At 43.5% G+C, this 15718-nt stretch overlaps 1 protein-coding gene across 6 annotated transcripts in view; it reads left to right on the top strand.

The window, feature by feature from the left end:
- LOC116979795 (high density lipoprotein binding protein) overlaps positions 1-15718 on the top strand; it is an 82914-nt gene that overhangs the window by 9438 nt on the left and 57758 nt on the right. For 3 of the 6 annotated variants that reach the window (XM_033031617.1, XM_033031619.1, XM_033031614.1), the window contains exon 1: positions 8560-8665. The exons of 2 other annotated variants lie outside the window; for them this stretch is intronic. The gene's annotated coding sequence lies outside the window, so the exon portion shown is untranslated. Of the gene's footprint in view, positions 1-8559; positions 8666-9200; positions 9223-15718 lie in introns of those variants that run through there. One more of the 6 variants, XM_033031616.1, reaches the window with a different exon arrangement.

Here is a 15718-nt window from a genome sequence, read left to right as displayed (position 1 = left end):
GAGACCAAAACTGTACGCAATACTCCAGGTGTGGTCTCACCAAGACCCTGTACAACTGCAGTAGAATCTCCCTGCTCCTATACTCAAATCCTTTTGCTATGAATGCTAACATACCATTCGCTTTCTTCACTGCCTGCTGCACCTGCATGCCTACTTTCAATGACTGGTGTACCATGACACGCAGGTCTCGTTGCATCTCCCCTTTTCCTAATTGGCCACCATTCAGATAATAGTCTACTTTCCTGTTTTTGTCACCAAAGTGGATAACCTCACATTTATCCACATTATACTACATCTGCCATGCATTTGCCCACTCACCCAGCCTATCCAAGTCACCTTGCAGCCTCCTAGCATCCTCCTCACAGCTAACACTGCCCCCCAGCTTCGTGTCATCCGCAAACTTGGAGATGTTGCATTCAATTCCCTCGTCCAAATCATTAATATATATTGTAAATAGCTGGGGTCCCAGCACTGAGCCTTGCGGTACCCCACTAGTCACTGTCTGCCATTCTGAAAAGGACCCGTTTACTCCTACTCTTTGTCTACACATTCAATAGTGTCATAGATTCATACAGTCATAGAATGATACAGCGTGGAAACAGGCTCTTCGGCCCAACTCGCCCACACCGTCCAACAATGTCCCAGCTACCCTGGTCCCACTTGCCTGCACTTGGTTAATAACCCTCCAAACCTGTCCTATCCATGTACCTGTCCAACTGTTTCTTAAACGATGGGATTGTCTCAGCCTCAACTACCTCCTCTGGCAGTTTGTTCCATACTGTGTGAAAAAATACCCCCCCGGATTCCTATTAAATCTTTTCCCCTTCACCTTGAATCTATGTCCTCTGTGTCATACTCAATAGTGTTTACATTTGTCTTTATGGTGAGTGGATCTAGAATCACTGCAATGCTTGTTTTTCCCACAATGCTGTCATATTACTTTAGCTATTACAGGTTGAGGTGACTTACAGAATATAATTCTCCCATTGTCTTAATGACAATTTAATTTAAATGGTAATGGACGTCGAAGTTTCTGCCAATCAACCTTTGTCATTGAGGTTATCAGAGTTAATTGTTGTTGGAGAGGAACTAATTCAGACTGGTGTCCACTAGCCATTTCAACTTCATGGTAGAGTCATAGCTACTTAATGGTAATAGAAGGAGCAGCGAGTCAGCCTACATTGCAAAAAAGTGAGTTAATTTGTTTATTAAGGATTATGGTATTCACTGGGCAGGCCAGCATTTATTGCCCATGACTAATTGCCTGTAAGAAGGTACCTCTCTGTTCCACCTTATGAAAGTGTATCCACGTTGCTGTTGGAAAGGGAGTTACCATGTTGAGGCTCAGCGACCAAAAACGACCACCAAAATATTCCCAAGTCCAAATCATTGTCAATATTAAGGGCAACTTGTTGGTGGAGATGTTTCTGCTCGTCTGCTGCCGTTGTCCTTCTTAGTGATAAAATATGTGAATTTGGGAAGTGCTGTTGGAGTAACCTAGGCAGGTAACGATTGTGCATTTTGCAGAGGGCTTGATGTAGGTACAATGCATCTGTGGTATTTTGGATGTCAATCAAATGACCTCTTCTGTCATACCTTGAGTTTCGGCCCGAAACGTCGCCTATTTCATTCGCTCCATAGATGCTGCTGCACCCGCTGAGTTTCTCCAGCAATTTTGTGTACCTTTGACCTCTTCTGTCACCTCTCCACCTCCCTCTTCTCTCCTTATTCCCTTTCTCTCCACTCCCTCCCTTCCCTTTCAGTTCAACTGCAGTTTCCCTCTTCATCCTGCAATCCCCTCCCACTCTTTCCACCTTCCCCATCACATGGCCTTCCCTCCCCTTCTCCTTTCTCCTTTCCCCATCTCCCTATTATCCATCCTTTCCATCCCTCATTCCCACCCTCCCCTCCTTCACATTCGCCTCACTCTCCCCAGCCTTTCTCATCCCTCATCACTCTACCTCCCATATTTCTCACATTGCCCCCCTCATTCACCTCCCCTTGAGGTGAAATCTTCTGGAATTTTGAGGATATACCATGTAGAATGGATAAGGAAGAGCCAGTGGATGTGATGTATCTGGACCTTCAAAAAGCCTTTGAAAAGGTCCCACACAAGAGATAAGTGTGCAAAAGTAGAGCACGGTATTGGGGGTGGGGTATTGACATGAATAGAGAACTGGTTGGCAGACAGGAAGCAAAGAGTAGGAATTAACGGGTCCTTTTCAGAATGGCAGGCAGTGACAAGTGGGGTGCCGCAAGGCTCATTGTTGGGACTCCAGTTATTTAAAATATATATTAACGATTTAGACCAAGGGCTCCCAACCTGGGGTAAATTTATGGGTACATTTCGCCTACCAATGGGTAAATTTATTGATTCTGGATTTGTACATATTTTTTGTCATTGACTGACTGTGTTTGGTTCTGGTATATATCTGTTCATCATTAGTTGTTCATAAATAAGTGAAATAACATTGTTATGTGCTATTAAAGTTGCCAGGGGTAAACGGGACTAAAAAGGTTGGGAATCCCTGATTCAGATGAAGGAATTAAATGTAACATCTCCATGTTTGCGGATGACGCAAAGCTGGGTGGTAGTGTGAGCTGTGAGGAGGATGCTATGAGGCTGCAGGGTGACTTGGATAGGTTGGATAAGTGGGCAGATGCATGGCAGATGCAGTATAATGTGGATAAATGTGAGGTTATCCACTTTGGTGGCTAGAACAAGAAGGCAGATTTCTATCTGAATGGCGTCAGATTAGGAAAAGGGTAGGTGCAAGGAGACCTGGGTGTGGACTTGTACATCAGTCACTGAAAGTAAGAATGCAGGTAGAGGACGCAGTAAATAAAGCAAATGGCATGTTGGCCTTCATAGTGAGAAGATTTGAAGATAGGAGCAAGGAGGCCCTACTGCAGTTGTACAGGGCCCTGGTGAGACTGCACCTAGAGTATTGAGTGTAATTTTGGTCTCCTGATTTGAGGAAGGATATTATTGCTATTGAGGGAGTGCAGCGTAGGTTCACCAGGTTAATTCTTGGGATGGCGGGACTGACACATGATGAAAGAATGGATCGACTGGGCTTATATTCATTGGAATTTAGAAGGATGAGAGGGTATCTTATAGAAACATATACCATTCTTAAGGGATAGGACAGGATAGATGTAGGAAACATTTCCTGATGTTGGGGGAGTCCAGAACTAGGGGTCACAGTTTAAGAATAAGGGGTAGGTCATTTGGGACTGAGATGAGGAAAAACTTCTTCTCCCAGAGCATTGTGTATCTGTGGAATTCTTTGCCACAGAAGGCAGTGGAGGCCAATTCACTGGATGTTTTCAAGATAGAGTTAGATATAGCGTTTAGGGCTAACAGAATCAAGGGATATGGGGAGAAAGCAGGAACAGGGTACTGATTTAGGATGATCAGCCCATGAATGGCGGTGCTGGCTCGAAGGGCCGAATGGCCTATTCCTGCACCTATTTACCTGTTTCTATGTTTCCCCCTTCTCTTTCATCCTTACCCTCCCACACCCCTCTACCCTTCCCTAGTTCCTCCATCAATCTTCTCACATATCTGCCTTGCTCCTTCATTACGCAGTTCTCCTTCATCCCCTCCCCCAAACCTTCATCTCTACTCCTCTGCTGCATCCTATTCCAATCTTTCTCCTACAAATCCTCCCACTTCCTCACCTCCTTGCCCCTCTGCCCCTTATCCCCTCTCTCCTTCAGCCCCTTCCACTTCTCCTCTTCACAATCTCGTTCCTTCCCAGCCTCCCCACTATGGACCACCTCATACACTACCATGGATTTAGATCTAATTGTATTTTGCAATATCTACAGTATATATATATACCACTTCCTGTTGTTCTGTATATTGATTTTAGAAAAAGGGTGCCACTTACGGCTGTGATTTTTGGCCAACTTACTCAGAATCCCCCTCCGCTGTGCAGGACAAGAGGATTTTTCCCATCGATGAAAAATAAAAGAGTTATTAGTGTTTAAAAAATGTGGAGATTCTCTCTCCTGAAGGCCATGCCCCTTCCAGAGGGACTATAAAACCCGTAAGTGTTGAGTGCCTCAGTCAGTCTCTGGAAGATGGGGGAGCGAGAGGGTCACATCGCTCAGTCTGAGTTGTGAATAACAGTGAACACATGACTATTAAACTGTGAGTGGTTTTATTGACCTGTCAGTGCCCTTAATGTGTTTTGAAAATATAGTTTGGAAATGCTAAAGCTGTGTTGCCTTTGGTTTGGAAATGCTAAAGCTGTGTTGCCTTTGGTTTGGAAATGCCAAAGCTGTGTTGCCTTTGGTTTGGAAATGCTAAAGCTGTGTTGCCTAATTAAAGTTGGCTTGACTAATTAAAGTTGCCTTGCCTAATTAAAGTTGCCTTGCCTAATTAAAGTTGCCTTGCGTAATTAAAGTTGCCTTGCCTTCTATATAATTAAAAGTCTAATCTTGACCACTTTCTGTATGCGCTTTATATTGATTTTAGAAAAAACGCTACCACGTATGGCTGTGCTTTTTGGCCATCTTACTCAGAGTACCCCTCCGCTCATCAGGTGCCAAGGATATTTCCCATCGATGAAAAATAAAAGAGTTATTAGTGTTTAAAAAATGTTGAGATTCTCTCTCCTGTGAATCACGTCTTGAAGGCCACGCCCCTTCTGGTGAGAGGGGGGAGGGACTATAAACCCCAGAAGTGTGGGCGCGGCTCAGTCTCTGCAAGATGGAGGAGGGAGAGGTCACAACTGGCTGTCTTTAGTGGCCTTGCACCCTGCTTGAAATGGTATGAAACTTCACTTGAATTTGGTGGCCTTGCACCTTGCTTGAAATGGTATGAAAGTGCACTTGAATTTGGTGGCCTTGCACCCTGCTTGAAATGGAATTTCAAGGAATAGTCGTGAGTCAACTGCCAGCCCACCAGCCGTGAGTGAGTGAGCTGCCAGCACAACAGGCTTGAGTGACTGAGCCGCCAGCCCAAGAATCCATTTGGCCCACAATGTCCATACTAGCTCTCTGGAAACCAGTCCCTTCAGCCCGCAACACCCATACTAGCGCTCCAGAAAGCCCCCCCCCCCACTGGCCACCAATATTGGAATTGGTGGAGAGGTGGAATATTGCGTTGGGGGATCAGCCCTCCCGTGTGATGCTGGAACCCAACGGGTCCCACTTAGTCTAGTGTCTTCTATTTGCACAGCCTTTTGCTTTTTCATTGTTTTGTTCAATTTACGTGCGTTTTTAAAAATAATTCATGCATATTTTATGTTTTGCATGTGTTCTGTGCTTGTGATGCTGCTGCAAGATTTTTATTGTACTGTACCTATACCTCAATATACTTGTGTATATGACAATACACGACTTAACTCTCCCCTTTCCCCCACTCTCGTCCCCTCCATCGTTCCCCACTTTACCCTCTCATCTCTCCTCATAATTTCCCCTCCCATCTCTCCTCACACTTTCTACTCTCATTTCCTCTCACACCAATTTCTCTCATCTCCCTTCCTCACGCTCCTCCCTTCGCGACTCGCATTCCCTTATTTCCTCGACCCTCATTTTCTGCCCCCACTCGCTCTCCCTTCATCTCGTCTCCCCATATCCCCCCTTATCTCGATCCCATTCCAATCTCTTTATTTCCATTTCCCTATTGTCCCATCGCAGTCCCCTCACCTGCCTTCCCCATCCTGCTCATCTTCCCATCCCCCTCATCTCACTTCTCCATCTAAGAGAGCCAAGAGTGTTTAATTGTCAAGAGGTTTAACTGTCACATGTACCAAACATAGAACAAAATTCTTACTTCCAATGGCATTATAGGCCAGAAAGTTAAATACTTGCAGATAATGTATAATAAACAAAAACAATTAAATAAATTATAAGCCACAATCCTAAGACTTACTGTCCTTAGTGCAAACAAAGACAGTTCAGCCCGGAAAAGTTCATGTTTGAGGTTAGCGTTTTGTTCAAGAACCTGATGGTTGTTGGGAAGAAGCTATTCTTGAACAAAATTTTCAGACTGCTGTAGCTTCTTCCTAATGGTAGAAGGGAAATGAGAGCATGGCCAGGGTGATGTGCATCTTTGAAGATATTTGCTGCCTTTTTGAAGCAGCGCCTACTACAGATCCCTTTGATGGTGGGGAGTCAGTACCTGTTATGGACTGAGCAGTGTCTGCAATTCTCTGATCAGAACTGGGCACTGTCCAGAACCAGGGGCCACTGTTTAAGAATGAGGGATAAGCCATTTAGAATGGAGATGAGGAAACACTTTTTCACACAGAGAGTTGTGAGTCTGTGGAATTCAGTCTGATGGAGGCCAGTTCTTTGGATACTTTAGGAGAGAGCTAGATAGGGCTGTTAAAGATAGCAAAGTCAGGGGATATGGGGAGAAGGCAGAAATGGGGTACTAATTGGGAAGATCAGCCATGATCACATTGAATGGCAGTGCTGGCTCAAAGGGCCGAATGGCCTACTCCTGCACCTATTGTCTATTGATACTTACTTTGTTCCTGGGTGATCGAGTTGCTGAAACAGGCGGTGATCCAACCAGTCTGTTCATATGCCCCCTACTATACATCTCTAGAAGTTCAAGAGAGTATTCTTCAGCATCCAAATAACGTCAATCTTCTAAGGAAATAGAGGTGTTGATTGGCTTTTTTGTGTGTTTACAACAATATGGTTAGTCCAGAAGAGATCTTCAGAGGTATGCATGCCCAGGAACATGAAGCTGTTGACCATCTCCACTTCCAACCCATTGAAGAAGGCAGATTGTAGGAAGGAACTGCAGATGCTGGTGTAAACCAAAGATAGGCACAAAATGCTGGAGTAACTCAGCGGGACAGGTAGCATCTCTGGATAGAAGGAATGGGTGACTTTTCGGGTCGCGACCCTTCTTCAGACTTAGTCGGGGGAGAGGGAGATACAGAGATGAGGAGATGTAAGGTGTGAAAATGGGTTAATGGATCCACAGCTTTCCCCTTCTAAAGTCAACAATCAGATCATTAGTTCACCCTCATTAAGGATCTTCTGATGTCGACCTGCGACCGAGATTAGAATGCCATCGTACACTATGGGGGGGCCGAGAAGGCATATTGATCCTCTCTGTATTGAAGCAAGCATGGAAAGCAATGAGTTCATCTGGAAGTGAACGTTTGACACATACTCCAATTTAGAGCAAAATCTGCTGTTTGTATTTCTGATGGCCTCATCGAGGTCGTACCTGGACTTCCTATATGAACTTGCATTGCCTGATTTAAATACACACAGGCAGGTGGGTCTAATGTCGATGGGGCACCTTAGTCAGCAAGGGTAAATTGAGCCAAAGGGTGTGTTTCCATGCTGTATGATTCCCCGGTACATTTGAAAATCTCCTGGTTCATCTACGGTTCCTGGTTAGGCAACACTCAGTGGGTTTTGGTGGAGATACACTCCTCCATATGTTTCCTTTTGATGTTGGTAACAACAATGGTGTATTTGTTCATTCAAGTCTGTTGCCATTCCCTCAGTTCCCTTTCCCATTCCCTCTTCCCCTCCCCTTCTCCTCATGTATTCATTCCCACTCACCACCAATTGTCCCCATCCCCTCTAACGCCCTCCCCTCATATCACTCCCCTCACCCTCTTCTCCCATCCCATTCTCTCCCTTCATCTCCCATCCCCACCACCTTATTCCCCATCCTCCCTCCATGTGCTTTGGTTTCCTCCCATATTCCAAAGACGTGTTGACATGCAGGTTAATTGGCCTCTAAATTTCCCCAGATGTGTAATGAATGGGTGAGAAAGTGGGAATAACTTTATTTACTTTATTTTAGGGATACAGCATGGAAACAGGAGCCTCGACTGGAAACGTCATCCATTCCTTCTCTCTAGAGATGCTGCCTGTCCCGCTGAGTTACTCCAGCTGTTTGTGTCTATCTTCGGTTTAAACCCGCATCTGCAATTCCTTATGTGTAAGAAGGAACTGCAGATGCTGGTTTAAACCGAAGATAGACCCAAAAAGCTAGAGTAACTCAGCGGGACAGGCAGCATCTCTGGAGAGAAGGAAAGGGTGACGTTTCGGGTCGAGACCCTTTTTCAGACGTTTCGGGGATTTTTTCTCCAGAGAAGCTGCCTGTCCCGCTGAGTTACTCCAGCTTTTTGTGTCTATCTGCAATTCCTTCCTACTCATGGAAACAGGTTCCATGGCCGACCAAAACTTGGTCAGCCAAAAAACCCGTTTCCATGCTGTATCCTTAAAGTAAAGTAAATCCCCCATAACCAAGTAAATCGCCCCTCTTTCACTCTCTCCCCTTCCTGCATGCTTTGCCTTTTCCTCATCCTCTCCATCTACACTTCTTACCACCTCATATCTCTGTTCCACATCCATCCCTTTCCAATATCCTTTCCTTTGCTCAATCTTAGCTCCAACGCCTTCTATACCTTTTTCCCCATTGACTCTCTTTTCCTCTTCTTCATTTTTCCCCTCCCGCATTCCTCCTTCTCCCACTCCTCCTCCCAACTGCTCCCCAGCCCCCCCCCCCCCCCCCCCCCCCCCCCCGCTCCTCTCCCTCACGCCCCCACGCTGACGTCTCGACCTGTGATTGGGGCCCGGGCCCGGCTATAAGCGGCCGCCCTGCGGCTCCCCTCACTCTGGAGTTCAGGAGCTTCTCCATCAGAGAGGGCTACGAGGACACCGTGATACGGTGAGTGCTGGAGGAGGTGGGTCAAGTCAGACCCGGCCGCCAGACTAGGCCGAGGACGGAGAGCCGGTGTCACCGCACCGACCATCCGGCAACTGGCGAGCAGGTGGCTGCTCGGGCCTCACAATCGCGGCCGGCCGGCCGGCCTGTGCGTTGCCAATGGCGGGGTGGGCCGCAGGATAGGCTGGCCAGGCCGGGCCGCGGTGGGTGGCAGGCCTGGGTGCGAAGGCGGGCGGCTCAGCCCGGCCCAGGTGGCGGGGAGGAGGCGGCAGCGGGGCGGGCTCGGCCGGAGCGGAGCCGCTGCTCCATTTTTTTTTCCGCTGCGCGAGAGCCGCTGGGATAAGGGCTACGTGTCAGCACTGCGCAGGCGCACAAACTCTGCAAAGTTTCCCCAAAGTTTTTGCATAAAGTTTTATTTTCTCGCCTTGCTTCCAAAAATACCCACCGCAATGCCATTGTGGCAGGACCTGTTGCCTTTTTTTGCCTGTCTGTTCGACTTGTGGTTTAGGTAATTGGAGTGTGCTGAAATGCTGGTGTTTTCAGTTTTTGCTGAAACAAAGGTGATTATGCAATGGATTTTGCTACGTGGAATAATTCTGAGCAGGTCTGGGATATAAATGTCTGAGCGTCCTGTAATCTTCATCCAAATCCCCTGTCCCTTATTGTTTAACATTCGTGTTATTTGTTTTAATTTTTGGTATTTTTCGGATTTTTTTCCTCCCCCATATTTTGTTTTTCTTTTCTGTGTGTGTGTCTCGATTTATCTGGTGACGTTGTCACTTTCTGAAGCTGTTCATGGGATGGGCTCTGAAAGGACAAATCTGCTTATTTTTAAACTTTCAAACGTATTGCCTTTTTGTCTGGCGTTGTTTTTTTAAATTTGTGATATATAATCTTTGTAAAGATGTTAATTAAGCAAACTGGGTTTGCTGAGTTGGCAGTGGTAGTGTTCAGACCAGCTTAGTCATTTTTTTCCTTTGCAAAGTGTGTCATTCGAGTTAAGTAAATATTCATTTGGTAAATCTATCACTTTTTCAATTTGTTCTTGGAAGGGTCTGTACCCAGTTTTTGCTTTGAGCACCCAGTTATTTGTATTAGCTAAATTGACTTTGTCACCAATTGAATGTATATGTGGCACCATAACGTTTGTTTCCAGCCGATTTGACCTTGCTGCCTGCATGTATGAATCGGCTGTCTTTTTAAAACTCGGTCTACAAATTGGTATGGAATTATTTTTTGAGTAAAATTTAATTGATTTTTTTATTTTCTCAAGTTAATTGTGACATTTTCTTGTGTTTGAGAATGACGACTAAACTATTTTTAAACGTATATAGATCCTGGGTCATGAATAAAACTTGAATTAACGAACACTGTGCCAGCTTGTATGTAATTAAAGTTACCTATTTGCATTTCTACATATGTATGTAATAGATTTTGACCTGAAACCTTGCCTGTCCATTTCCCTCCACAGGTGCTTCATGACCTGCTGAGTTCCCCCAGCACTTTTCTGCATGCCATATCTTGCATGCTGCTTTTTGCTCGGCTAGCCTGTTATCTGTTAAATATATGAATTCAATGTTTTGCTTTCAAAACCGCAATCAATACAAACAGCTGTAATTCTCTGAGATGGGAACTTGCAGAACATTGCAATTATTTTTTTACACAATTGCTTTGACATTGGTCCATTTATTAATCTGGCAAATTTTCAGGGGTAATATCTGAACTGTTATGATTAAAGGCCTAATGAGAAATTTATGAAATTGTTTAGTATTTTTTCAATGCATTGTAATAAGAATTCTTTGAACCTTCTAAATGCCAGATGTCAGCATCGAGTGGTTCTTTGGCATTATCTGTATTCCAAACAAGCCACCACCTCCCACTTGATCACTTGATTGTAAATACTTTCCTCTTTCCCCACAGTCACTCTTAAACCCCCCCCCCCCCCCCCCCAATCCCTGTCTGTTTGACCTCTGTATTTAGCTGTGCTATTTGCCTTGATCTCCATCTGTTAGCCAGTTCAGCATTCTAAGATCATAACAACACCAGGGGAGGGAGTGGGTGCAGGCAATGTATCCTCATGTGCCATTCCATAAGGACATGGCTAATCTGATTTTGAGTAGGAAGGAACTACAGATGCTGGTTTACACCGAAGGTAGACACAAGATGCTGAGTAACTCGGTGGGACAGGCACTGAAACGTCACGCAATCCTTCTCTCCAGAGATGCTGTCTGTCCTGCTGAGTTACTCCAGTATTCTGTGTCTTTAATCTGATCTTGATCTCGGTTCCACTTTTATGCACAAGGACACTAAGTGCTGGAGTAACTCAGCGGATCAGACAGCATTCCTGGAGAACATGGATGGGCAATGTTTTGGATTGAGACTCCTTAGATTGATTGTGGGGGGCAGGGGTGAGTGGACAGAAGAACTCTATGTTCATGCCATTGGGTTGCAAGATACCCAAGCCAGAATGCGATGTGCTGTTCCTCCAGTTTGTGTGTGGTCTCACTCTGGCTATGAAGGAGGCCCAGAACAAAAAAGGGAATGGGCAGGGGATTTTAAATGGTTAGCAACTGGGTGTTTCCCCACTTTTATACCTTTTTTCATAACCCTCCATTTTCCCATGCAGCCCAAAAATTTAGCTGCCATGGCCTGCACATTGAACCATGCATTTGGCTATCCAGGATGTTTTCAGATTTAAGCTCTTGCATGTATGCCCATAATGCATTTGTTGTTGAGTTCTTTCAGGTAAAATTCCAATCGGCAGCATTCCTTTTAACATGGTAAAATATCCCAAGGATAAAGTTAACATCGAGGGAAAGAATCGGGAACAGTATCTCAGAGCAAATGCATCTTTATCAACAGTGGGCTAAAGCAGTTCCCAGAGGATTTTTTTTCCTGCTACTGCGTGTGCTTACAAGAGCTGCACTTCAGATTAAGTTAATCAGATTTTTAAGGTTAAGAACTGTGCTCTATATTATTGGTAATCTTTGTGTTAACAACCCAGTCCGTATTTCTAGTCTCGCCTCTTCTTCAAACCAAACTGGAATCTCTTGTGATAACTGATCTGAGTGGTTCATTTCCTCGCTGGACGTTATTTTCTTACTTCATTACAACATAGGACGATGGTATATGATTTATTGAGTCTAGCTAGCTCCTAGGACTAATTTTCCCTGTAACCTGTCTCTCCACATTCCCATTAATATTTCTCCAAATTGTACTACTTGGTTACTTTCTCGGGGCAATATACGGAAAGGAAACTGAACTCCACAGAGAACCCAGAGTCTGAATTGAATCGGGTCACTGGCACTGCACAATTACATTGTTAGGAGCCACATCATGAGACTGCAACTTCTTTGTAAAGGGCCTGTCCCACTGTACGAGGTAATTCAAGAGCTCTCCCGAGTTAAAAAAAAAAAAAAATCAAGCTCGTGGTAAGCACAGTCTGAGTAAGTCTGAGCTTGGGACGTCTCTTAGTGGCTTGTAACGCTAACGGTAGGTACTCGGGAAACGCGGTAAGCTCGTGAAGATTTTTCAACAAGTTGAAAAATGTCCACGAGAGCCCCGAGTACCTACGAGCGGTTTGTACCGTAATTCTCCCGGTTCGAAACGGGGGAAACCCGGGAGAACTCTTGAATTAGCTCGTACAGTGGGACAGGCCCTAATTCACCTGCTTCCAATGATGCCTTTCATTTCCATATTGGATTTTTTTAATGCTGGAGGGAGAAAGAATCTTTGGATAAATCAATTAATTGGTGAAAAATGCTATGTAACTGTTGCAATTGTATCAAGGTATTGTAATCTATTCTCAATCACAGCTACTCTTTTATTGTACCTCGAATGCTTGAGGAAAATTAATAGCATACTCTGTTCTATCTAGTTGTAAATGTGGGGAGGGGTTGAATTATATATTTGATCTGATACTTTATTCACTCTAATTGGTATATGTTAATTCAGCATTGCCCAATGGAAAAACAACGATTAAAGCTTCTTTCATACCCTCTTGAAATGGAGGCCCAGAATAGGTAAATTGTGCACAGCAAACAGTAGTGAGATTATGGAATCATCAAACTGATTACATTGCAGGAGGAGACCATTTTGTCCTTGCTGTCTCTTTCAGAGCAACTCTTCAGCTCTATCCTTGTCTCTATTGCTTTAAGTCTTTCTGTAGTTTATCATCCAATTTCTTGAAGGCCACAATGGAATCTGCCTCCACCACATTTGCGCACAAAGCTTGTAACCACATATTGCGAGTTTTCCTCTGGCAGTATTTTTTGCTTTGTTTTATGCCAAAGACATGTTCTTCCTCCAACCAAATCCCAAGGTAATTCTCGTACGTCTCTTCTAGATTGTATCTGATGCCTTCACATCTTTCCTGTGGGGCCAGATTGCTCCAGTTGAGATTGACCATTGTTTTATTAAGGTTCTGCGTGACTTCATTATTTTAATACACTTACTTTCATTGATAAGCATACAATTGAGTATTACATGTAAATTACTTCCTCAACTTTCCCTGCCATTTTCAATGGTTTGAGCAGCTTTCACTGTTTCTGCTCATTTTGGTATTTTGTGTTGCCTGTTCCATTTTCCTGACCAAGATGGCATCACCTTACAGTTCTTGTCATTCCTCTGCAGTGCATATGTGCAGTCTATCTGTCTGTATCCTTTGTGATCCATAATTAGCCTCTATTATAGTTTATAATCTAGCCAGTTCTGTCATCTGTTAACTTGGGAAATGTGGACACTTTGGAGTCCAGGAAATTAATGTAAATTCTTAATAAGAAAGCAATTGGTCCAACGTGAGCCTCTGGAGTACTCACTTTCCACCAATGCAAAAACAAAATGACCATTCACTGCAGCCCTCTGTTACTCTGCGATCAATGTCCATGCTCTCACTGTTTGGCCTCAACCCGCTGACTGCTTTTATATCTTTAATAAAACTTATACCATTGGTTCAATGTGGTCTAGAAACCACAATTTACGATTTGTCCCATGGGGTGCTTTGCCTCCATCTGTAGGCTTCTCTGTTAATCAAAAAGATGGTATCCTCATGACCATGGCATGTCAGTCTAGGTTTGGTGTGCATTCTCTGGAGCAGGGTGTGATCACTCAATCTCCTGAGTTGGGTTTCTGTGCAACAGCTGCATCTTGGTGGATACTTCCAATTGTCATTTTGCCTTCTCCTTTAAGTTAGAACTTGAGTGGTCATGTAAAGTAGTATCTTTGTTTTAAGCAGTGGGCTGGAAATTAGTTTCTCCATTTTTTTAAATTTTAACTTAGATTTGCTGACAATCTATATTCTCTAATCAATTGAAATTTACTTTCAAAGTTGCATATTTAAAAAAACAATCATTGTGGAGCAGCAGGTTTCTTAATGCATTTGAACCGCACATGATTAGGTGCACAATTGCCGTCCATGGAAAGGGGTTGGGAATATTTTGTTGGCCTTTCCAACATGTGTAATGCGATCTCTTAACATAAAGCACCATTTGGTTGTGCATTTGACTAAAACACAAAGGTGTGTGTTGTTTGCAAATTAGGAAGTGTGGGTGAACAGATCAGCTGAATGTCTCTCTGAGATGGGAGGTTGGTTATTGAAGAATACATGTTTGCAATGTCTTTTTTCATTGCTACTATGTGAAACAGTTGGATTTCTATTGTTTCTGTACACAAGGACAATAGGTGGGGGAGTAGTTTGCCTACCCCACTGTTCAATGTGACTACGGCTGGTCTATCCCAAATCTCAACGCCTCATGTGCAGTTACCCATTTTTAATTCTGTGATCCTCTTTTTTTTTTTTAAAACAAAAAACTATCCACCTCTACTTTTAAATACTTTAATAATGTAGCTTCCAGGGTGCTGTGGGGTAGGTTAGGGACATTTGCTACCTACCCTATGTCTTTATTTTAAATAACTGGTCCATCATTGTTGGAGTGTGTTTTAAAGTTGTCAGTTATCTATTACTGAATGTCAGCCTGTACTATGTGCACAAGTTTAATATAGTCCTTCTGGACACATTGATTCTACGAACCTGTTTGAAATTTCCCTTTCATACAACTTGGTTCTTGAAGATTGAACTGTAGATACTAGAAATTGCATTAATCCAGTCTCTGAGGTGATAACTTTAATCCACATGGTGGTTGGGCTACTATAATTGGCCTCTGTGTCATTGGATCAAATATAGGGCCCAAGGCATACGGTGTTTTAAAGAGCTGTTTGAGCAAAGAAAAGTACTGGAGTCACTCAGTGGGTCAGGAAATGTCAGTTTAAAGAAGGGGCTTGACACTAAATGTCATCTTACTATTTACTTCACAGTTGCTGTCTGAATGACTGAATTCATACAGCACTTTGCTAAAGATTCTAGCATCTGGAGTTCATTGTCTTGTTAATGCTTGCTCTGTATATTGGAGCTAAAGTGAACATGCTGAGATGTCAATGATATTGTGATCCTCTGTTGCCTTTCCGACTCGGTGGGAAAGTAACATTGGGGGAAAAAATAATTGAGTACTTTGCATCTTGTTTTTGGACTGTATTTTAAGCACATAACATTGTGTGGGTTGAAATTGGATTTTCTGCAACATCTGCCTTTTTAAAAATAAATCTTTCTCTAATCCCTGTACTGTTTTTGCATGATTAAATGTTATTCCACTTGTGGGGTGCCACATTGAAGTTAAAATGTTAGACTGGTTGTTAATTTTGAAAGTGCCCATTATTCTTGCTGGCTATAAAGTTATTGTGATTCAGGTCTATTATGCTGCTAATCTTTCACAGTGAGATCTGTGCTGCTTTCAGACGCTCCTCAAGTGATTCTTGGTCTTCCTTTTCCTATCCAGGACAAGGCTTCTCCCAACCATGACTTGTGTTTTGTAATTAGCCCGTGCTACTGGACCTAGCTTTCTTGGGATTTGAATAAATGAGACTGATAATTTGCAGATTTATTTAAAATATCCTAATTATAAAAGCAAGTCTACTATTAATTTTTATCATAAGTGTTTAAATGCATCTCAATTCAGTTTCATCTGTTGATAATCAAAAGCTGCTGATGTTACAAATCTAATG

Source organism: Amblyraja radiata, chromosome 13 (assembly GCF_010909765.2).
Source record: "Amblyraja radiata isolate CabotCenter1 chromosome 13, sAmbRad1.1.pri, whole genome shotgun sequence".
In the NCBI taxonomy this organism is placed as follows: Eukaryota; Metazoa; Chordata; class Chondrichthyes; order Rajiformes; family Rajidae; genus Amblyraja; species Amblyraja radiata.
This window is presented reverse-complemented; position numbering and strand designations above follow the sequence as displayed.